Here is an 8,926-nt window from a genome sequence, read left to right on the forward strand (position 1 = left end):
TGCGTGTGTGCGCTATTGCCCCCTACGCACATACCACATAAGGGACAAAGAAGTTTTTTCAGGTGTCATTTAGGCTCAAAATAGACATAAATATCATATAGGGAATAAAATTTAGAACTTGTGTCAAATAAGGAAGAATTTAAAGAAGCAGATTTTAAGATAGTGTCAAATAAGGAATTTTCTCATATATGAACCAAGTCCGTGCCTTCAACCACTACAAGATTGCACACGAAAAAGCAAGCAGGCAAGAAAGAAGAACAATATGCCCGTCAAACTTCTCCGGGTGCCTACCGCCGGGCGACGCCACCACTTGCCGGTGCTGCACCTCGTTCCCGGCCTCCTCCTTCTTGTGCTGCTCTCGCGCTCGGCGTCGGCGTCGGCGTCGAAGGTGGTCACCCACCTGCCAGGATTCGATGGCCCTCTCCCCTTCTACCTCGAAACCGGGTAAGCATATTGGCATGTGCATGGTGCGCCCACCGCGCTCTAGTGCGTCGTCGTTGGTTCGATGATCTTGAAATGGGCGCGAGTTTCTCATGGCAGATACGTGGGCGTGGAGGAGGAGACAGGGACGGAGCTCTTCTACTACTTCGCCGAGTCGGAGCGGAGCCCCGGCACGGACCCCGTCATCCTCTAGCTCACCGGCGGGCCTCGCTGCTCAGGCTTCAGCGGCTTCGCCTTCGAAGTTGGTCAGTCCACCAAATAGCCGCTCCCGGCCGGTCCGGTTTTCCACTGCAAGTATATATCTCTGCAGCTGCTCGATATGCATCCATGATCCATCGTCGTCCTGCACCGCAGGTCCGGTAAAGTATGTGCTGGCACCGTACACTGGCGGTTTGCCGCAGCTGGTACATAACCCGCTGTCATGGACCAAGGTGAGATCGACGCTCATCAACCATGGCGCTCAACTGATTGCCCAGCGTGTTTCTTCTTCCAATCTAGAGCTTAATTTGTGGTTTACTGACGACGACGACGACCAGATGGCGAGCATCATCTTCCTGGATTCGCCGGTCTGCTCGGGCTTCTCGTATGCTCGTGACCCCAAAGGCTGCGATGTCGGAGACTACTCGTCCTCTCTGCAAGTCCAAAGATTCCTGAATAAGGTGACGATCGAGCTGGCCCAGTGCAATAATTCAGTACCACTTCCCCGCAAAAAAAATAAAAATAAAAATAAAAATAATTCAGTACTACTGAGTACTGACCTCTCAATGGCTGGCTGTCTATGCGCGCAGTGGTTCACTGATCACCCACAGTACCTTTCAAATCCTTCTACCTTGGAGGAGATTCATACGCGGGAAAGGTGATTCCGCTTATTGCACACTACATGTTACAAGGTAAATTTCTCTTCCAGACACTCTAACATAATCCTAATAACGCCACTTCATGCATTCTATGACTTGGTAAAGTACGGCAAGTTGTGCCAAGGAAACTAGAAAAGCAAACACATTTTTTTCAAATTTCTTTCGAGTCACCAAGCACTCTTTTAATTTGCTTCCACTATGCTCCAGGAACTGAAAAAAGGGAGCAGCCTCTTATTAATCTCAAGGCAAGATATTTTCTAGCCCTCACACATTTGTTATTCTTGCAATGGCTAAAGGAGGGCAAAGAAGAGTGTAGGATCATCATGACGTTTCTCGTTCTTTGCTGTGTTAATGCAATTATTTCCAGGGCTACCTGATCGGCAATCCTATAACAGACCCAAAGTTCGAGAAAAATTTCCAAGTTCAAGGGGCTCATGGCTTTGGGATAATATCTGACCAAATATATGAGGTAATTCCAAATTCATTCACTTTGACAAAAGTGTGGCGATAATTATTGTTGTCGTTGTCGTTGTCGTTGTGTATCGACCTAATTAAAGAATTTGTCACATGCTTTCCTTTTCTTCCTGGAAGGCTGCAATGAAGAACTGCAAAGGAAATTATGTAAAGCCCGCGAATCAACTGTGTGCTGAGGTGCTAGAAACTATAGACAATGTAAGATTCATGTGCTGGCATTTTTTTCCTGAACTTAATGCTATTGTCAACATGGGCTAATGTGCATCCCTTTTGCTGCAGCTCATTTCTGAAATCACAGATGCACACGTCCTTTACAAAAAATGTGTCGTCGCCACGCCAAAGCCCATAGATGATGCTGTAAGAAGAAAATTTCTGCTAGAAGAATCAATCGAGCGAAATGAAGCGCCTGGTCTCGATTGTTTTGTCAGTCTTTTGTTATCCCTAGAGTGTCACTTTGATTACAAGATGGTTGTGATACTATTCTCATTCAAAAACTCATCTGGAATGCCTTGCAAAACTGCAGACATACGGTTACTACCTGGCATACTTCTGGATGAACAACAGGATGACTAGAGATGCTCTCGGGATCAAGGGGGTAAGCCACGTTATGTTTTACCAGAAATTTCTTTCAGAGTATTCGTCTAGATCTAGTGTCAAAACATTGAAGTCTAGAACTAGAAGCAGTATCGTCTGAATCACCGAGAACAATATTGACGAAAACGAGTTCGGTAATAGGGAACAGTTGGCGAGTGGGTGAGATGCAAAAAAGAACTCCCCTACACACAGGACATGCCAAGCAGCATACCGTACCATCTTAATCTCACCACGAGAGGTTACCGTGCACTCGTATACAGGTGAGAGCATCAAAGCAAGTTTTCTTATTCATAGTAGCTGGTATGTTAATTGTTTTTCCCAGACCTTGTAACCAACACCTTGTGTCTGCATGAGTGCAGCGGAGACCATGATCTCCAGGTGCCTCAGCTCAGCACGCAGGCGTGGATAAGATCTTTGAACTTCTCCATCGGCGATGACTGGAGGGCATGGCATCTCGATGGCCAGGCTGCAGGGTTGAGTCACCTGACTCCCTTTTTTGCACTTCAGCATATGCAAAATAAGATATTTGTGACACACATTTTTTCTTTCTGATGAGCAATACATTGTTTCTTTCTTTGCAGATTTACCATCACATATGCAAATAACTTGACCTTTGCAACAGTAAAGGTGATCTTGTTTTCCTCTTTTAGACCATGCTTTTTTGTCCATGGAATCATTATGCCGTAGCTGTAATAGAGCTCATAATCGCTTGCTTGTGCAGGGTGGAGGTCATACTGCTCCAGAGTACCAGCCTGAAGAATGCTTTGCCATGGCCCAAAGGTGGCTTGACAACAAGCCACTCTGATACTTTGACAACACAAAATTTTCTCTCTTAACACAAATCCTTTTATATTTAATTTGCTTCTTTCAACCTGTAAAGATGCAGTCAACAGTGATGTAAAAAAATAGTGATGTATATCAAACAGAATTATTTTTCTCTCCAACCTAAAATATGTTCTGGTGATGGTGGTGGGGTGTGTGTCTGTGTGGAGTGGGGGGGGGGGGGGGGGGTAAATACATTCCCCTGAAGACTAATCCTCCTCGAGCTGTCATATGTCTCCAAACACATATAGGGTCGAAGGGTAGAAATGAAAGAGTCGTGGCCTCATGACAACTCAGGGAAGCACCACATGGGCCTGTCCCCCCCCACCACCACCACCACGACGTTAACCATGGGTTTCCGACCATGTCTAGCTGGGTGTGGTTGTTTTTTTTTCATTTATTGACATTGTTTTGCCCTAAAATAACAAAAGGGAGGGTCACATAGTAAAAACACAAATATTATAATTATTAATATATATAAATGATGAAATTTTCATGAAAGACATCATTAAACTCAAAGAAAACATGGTAAATTTTAATGTATCATGTGCCATGGACGGTGTGACACTTCGAGTGGCCACTTGGCTACTCTTGCGCCCAGCTGTAGATGTATCATTTACCTCTCGGGACACGGTGTCCACATTGAAGCGGCGACGTTTGAGATGTCACGTTTGTCACCGCCGCCCTCACGCGCACGGCACTAATGCCGGCCGTTGAATGCTCTGGGCCAACATGAATGCGACACAGTAAGTGGCGCGAGCGTTCAATGAAAAGGGCGGAACAGGTGGGTGGAGTTTTTTGGTGGGTTAGATTAGTCAGACGCGGACGTGGCAGCGGCCTGGACGTCCGCAAAGTCCCTCCCCAATTTGTCTCGGGTTTACGAGAAAAAATGTGTCCGAACCGGCTAAGCCCGGCCAGGCGTGTGACCGTGGTCCCCTAAACAAAATACGACCCTGACAACACGTACAATAAAGGCATGGACATACAACTCCGGATTCGATCGACGAAATAGAAGGAAGCAAAAAATGTAATGGTCCAGCAACTGGACTAAATTGGTGTTAGTTGACTTGTCTTGCTCGAGCAATGATCATGCAAAAGGCAACGATACTCTATCATGTCTCCGTTATTTTTTAATCTTCATTACATCGTTGGATTACCTCTGTTCAAGTCGGGGTGTTGGTCCGTTGCAGGACCGGCGATGGCAGCGTTTTGACGTCGTTACTCTGTTGACAGGATCGCGCGCGGAGATCTGGCTTGTTGGTCTTGTGGTGTGGTTCTCTGGTGCTGCCGCTGGCTCGAGTTGATCTTCGTGGGCGCTATGTACGCAGTTGCCGGTGCTCCAAGACGATGGCTTTATCTGGACCGGCCGAGTCCCGCTACCCACTCGCCGCCTCCTCTTAGGCATTCAAGGGTGGTAGTGCGTTGGCGAAGGAAGTCCAGCTGGAGTTGTTGCTCTGGTGGTGTTCGGCTTTTGTTGTGACACGGCTAGATGATTGGTTTAGGGCAGGCCCTTTTGTGATGTGTTTGTACTTATCGTGGTGGCTAATCTGTTGATTAGCTAGGATGTGGTGTTCTTGCTATACTTATTGTTCGCAACAAGTTGTAGTGTTTTATAATTCAACTTCTGCCTTCTATAAAATGTGATATGCCTAGGCGTACTATCGGAAAAAAAAATCATCGTACACATATATGAAATTCCATGCAAGTCGACTAAAATAAAAGGCATGCATACCGCTACATCATCGGTTTTGTTATACATATGCACGCCTTGCACGCTGACAGAGACTTATCTATATTCAACTCATTTTTGCACTATCTTAAGCATGCGTGGAACATGCATGGATGAGTAGCAATTTGGGAGATATAGCATCATTAGTAGAAAACTGGGCTTTGGTCACATGGCAATATTCACATTAGTCCCGGTTCAGTCACGAACCGGGACTAATGTGAGCATTGGTCCCGGTTCGTGCGGCCAGGGGCCTGCCGGGCCTCGTGGGGGCATTGGTCCCGGTTCGTCCGGACCCTTTGGTCCCGGTTGGTGGGACAAACCGGGACCAATGGGCCACGCTCCTGGCCCACCACCCTTTAGTCCCGGTTCATACCACAAACCGGGACTAAAGGGCTGGTCCTAGTTGCGGCCAGTGTTTAATCCCACCTCGCCAACCGAAGGGCGCTCACACCAGTTTATAAGCCCATCCCTCTATGCCTTGTTGAGCTGCTAATAAAGTGAAAATAGATGCCCTTATACAGGGAATTTCACCTAAATTCACAGTAAATTGAAATTTACTGTGAATTTAGGTTTAATTTTCTCTATAAGCGCATCCATGTTCATTTTTTTATATTTATAAAATAAATAAACCTTAATAAAATAAATAAAACTAAATAAACCTTAATAAAATAAAATAAAGTAAACTATAGTAACTACAATAAATAAACCTTAATAAATTAAGTAAAAATAGTAGCAGTAAAATAAATAAAAATAGCAGCAGTAAAATAAATAAAAATAAAATAATTAAAGTAAAATACATAAGTAATTAGAAATAAAATAAATAAGTTTTTTGTTGTAAGTAGAAACAAAACAAAACAAATAAAGCAAAAGAGAAAAAACAGAGGAAAAAAATTATGCCACCTACTGGGCCACCACGGCCTGAATACGACTAGAAACCCATCCATGGGCCAGGATTCAGGCCCGCAGAAGGCCCAGTAGGCCCCACAGGCAAAGAGAACAGTTAGGCCCGAAAGCCTGCAGTTGAGAGGAGTTCGAGAGGGTGGGCACAGCAGCGTTTATAAACCACTCTCGAGCTCTCTCAACTAGCGAGGTGGGACTAAAATTTTGACGCGGGGCAGCACAAGGCCTTTGGTCCCGGTTGGTGCCACCAACCGGGACTAAAGGGGGCATTGGTCCCGGTTCGTGGCACCAACCGGGACCAAAGGCCTTAGTCCCGGTTGGTGCCACCAACCGGGACCAATGAGTTCCCTATATATACCCCATCGCCACAGCAGAGCACTCCAGAGTGCTCTGTTTTTTCTGGCCGGCGAGGGGAGGGCATTTGGGTGCTCTAGCTCACCTCCTATGCACATGAGGTGTTCGATGAAATGTCTGAGCCACACTAGTTAATCTTTGTCCTCTCGAAACTCGACCTCCGAGCTCCATTTTCCCCGAGATTTGTCTAGGTTTAGCGGTCCGTCACGTCCCGTCCCCGTCTTCACCGCCGTCGATCGCCCGCGCCGATCTCGTCGCCAGCACCACCGTGGAGAGCCTCTTGTTCTTATCTTCTTTCTGAAAGGAAAAAATTCTTATTTTAGATAGTTACTTGTCTAATTTTGTTACTTTTATTATTCCTTCTTATTACATAGTGCGATGGTTTTGGTATCCGCCCCCGTCGGCCCTCGTCCTGTCTATGATTCGGATGTGGTATATATTATCTTTTTATAACTATTTGGTTCATTTATTGTTTATGACAAATATACCGACCAACGTGACATAGATTTTATTTATCTAGGAGGTGGTTGAACCGGAAATTCTAACCGGCCCTATTGTCGAGAGGTTAAATTTAGTTGAAGAAGAAAACAATTACTTGAAGGAAAAAGTAAAAAAAATTGAGGAGGAGAAGATGATATTGGAGTTGCATGTTGCGGATGTCGTCGATTATCACAAGATCAAGATGGATGCAATGCGCTTGAAGATTAGAAAATATGCCATTCATACCGAGGCTTGGTATCATTATGCCGTTGGATCAATTGTTACCTTGGTTGCGATTATGATCACATTTGTTTTCGCATTGAAATGTTTTACATAGTTTCAATGTATGGTTTAATTAATTAGATGCTCTGGAGAGCTATATATATGTTGTTAGATGAGAACTATGTATGTACTTTGGTTTTAATGTGATGATGAACTTATATTAATTTGGTCACTTAATTATCTATTCATGATGTTCTGTAATGGTTTTTGACACACTTAATTATATATAATGCACGCAGATGAACCGGCAATGGATGTACGGTGACAGACACACCTCCGAGTAAATTAAGGGTGTGCATGATTTTCTCGAAGTGGCCGAGGCAAACAAGCAGAATGGTTTTATGTGTTGTCCATGCCCTATATGTGGGAATACGAAGTCTTACTCTGACCGGAAAATCCTTCACACCCACCTGCTTTACAAGGGTTTCATGCCACACTATAATGTTTGGACGAGGCACGGAGAAATATGGATTATGATGGAAGACGGCGAAGAAGAAGAGGACGATGACAACTATGTGCCCCCTGAATACGGTGATGCTGCAACGGGGGAAGCTGCTGAAGATCAAGAGGAACCAGACGATGTGCCCACTGATGCTGCAAGGGGGAAGCTGCTGAAGATCAAGAGGAACCAGTGCCCGATGATGATGATCTCCGCCGGGTCATAGTCGATGCAAGGACGCAATGCGAAAGTCAAAAGGAGAACCTGAAGTTCGATCGCATGTTAGAGGATCACAAAAAAGGGTTGTACCCCAATTGCGAAGATGGCAACACAAAGCTCGGTACCGTACTGGAATTGCTGCAGTGGAAGGCAGAGAATGCTGTGCCTGACAAAGGATTTGAGAAGCTATTGAAAATATTGAAGAAGAAGCTTCCAAAGGATAACGAATTGCCTGACAATACATACGCAGCAAAGAAGGTCGTATGCCCTCTAGGATTGGAGGTGCAGAAGATACATGCATGCCCTAATGACTGCATCCTCTACCGCGGTGCGTACAAGGATCTGAACGCATGCCCGGTATGCGGTGCATTGCGGTATAAGATCAAACGAGATGACCCTGGTGATGTTGACGACGAGCCCCCCAGGAAGAGGGTTCCTGCGAAGGTGATGTGGTATGCTCCTATAATACCACGGTTGAAACGTCTGTTCAGAAACGAAGAGCATGCCAAGTTGATGCGATGGCACAGTGAGGACCGTAAGAAAGACGGGAAGTTGAGAGCACCCGCTGACGGGTCGCAGTGGAGAAAATCGAGAGAAAGTATTGGGCTGAGTTTGCAGCTGACCCAAGGAACGTATGGTTTGGTTTAAGCGCGGATGGCATTAATCCTTTCGGGGAGCAGAGCAGCAATCACAGCACCTGGCCCGTGACTCTATGTATGTATAACCTTCCTCCTTGGATGTGCATGAAGCGGAAGTTCATTATGATGCCAGTTCTCATCCAAGGCCCTAAACAACCCGGCAACGACATTCATGTGTATCTAAGGCCATTAGTTGAAGAACTTTTACAGCTGTGGAATGGAAACGGTGTACGTACGTGGGATGAGCACAAACAGGAGGAATTTAACCTGCACGCGTTGCTGTTTGTAACCATCAACGATTGGCCCGCTCTCAGTAACCTTTCAGGACAGACAAACAAGGGATACCACGCATGCACGCACTGTTTAGATGACACTGAAAGTATATACCTGGACAAAAGCAAGAAGAATGTGTACGTGGGCCATCGTCGATTTCTTCCGACCAACCATCAATGTCGAAAGAAAGGCAAGCATTTCAAAGGCGAGGCAGATCACCGGAAGAAGCCCGCCATGCGTATCGGTGATCACGTACTTGCTATGGTCAATGATTTACACGTAATCTTTGGAAAGGGTCTCGGTGGACTAGCTGTTCCGAATGACGCTGAGGGACACGCACCCATGTGGAAGAAGAAATCTATATTTTGGGACCTACCCTACTGGAAAGAGCTAGAGGTCCGCTCTTCAATCGACGTGATGCACG

At 45.6% G+C, this 8,926-nt stretch overlaps 1 pseudogene; it reads left to right on the top strand.

Moving 5' to 3' along the window:
- The first annotated feature begins 203 nt into the window (after window positions 1-203).
- On the top strand, window positions 204-3,317 carry LOC109751904 (serine carboxypeptidase-like 13; annotated as a pseudogene).
- Window positions 3,318-8,926: the final 5,609 nt, after the last annotated feature.

The sequence above is a fragment of the Aegilops tauschii genome, chromosome 4, assembly GCF_002575655.3.
Source record: "Aegilops tauschii subsp. strangulata cultivar AL8/78 chromosome 4, Aet v6.0, whole genome shotgun sequence".
In the NCBI taxonomy this organism is placed as follows: domain Eukaryota; kingdom Viridiplantae; phylum Streptophyta; class Magnoliopsida; order Poales; family Poaceae; genus Aegilops; species Aegilops tauschii.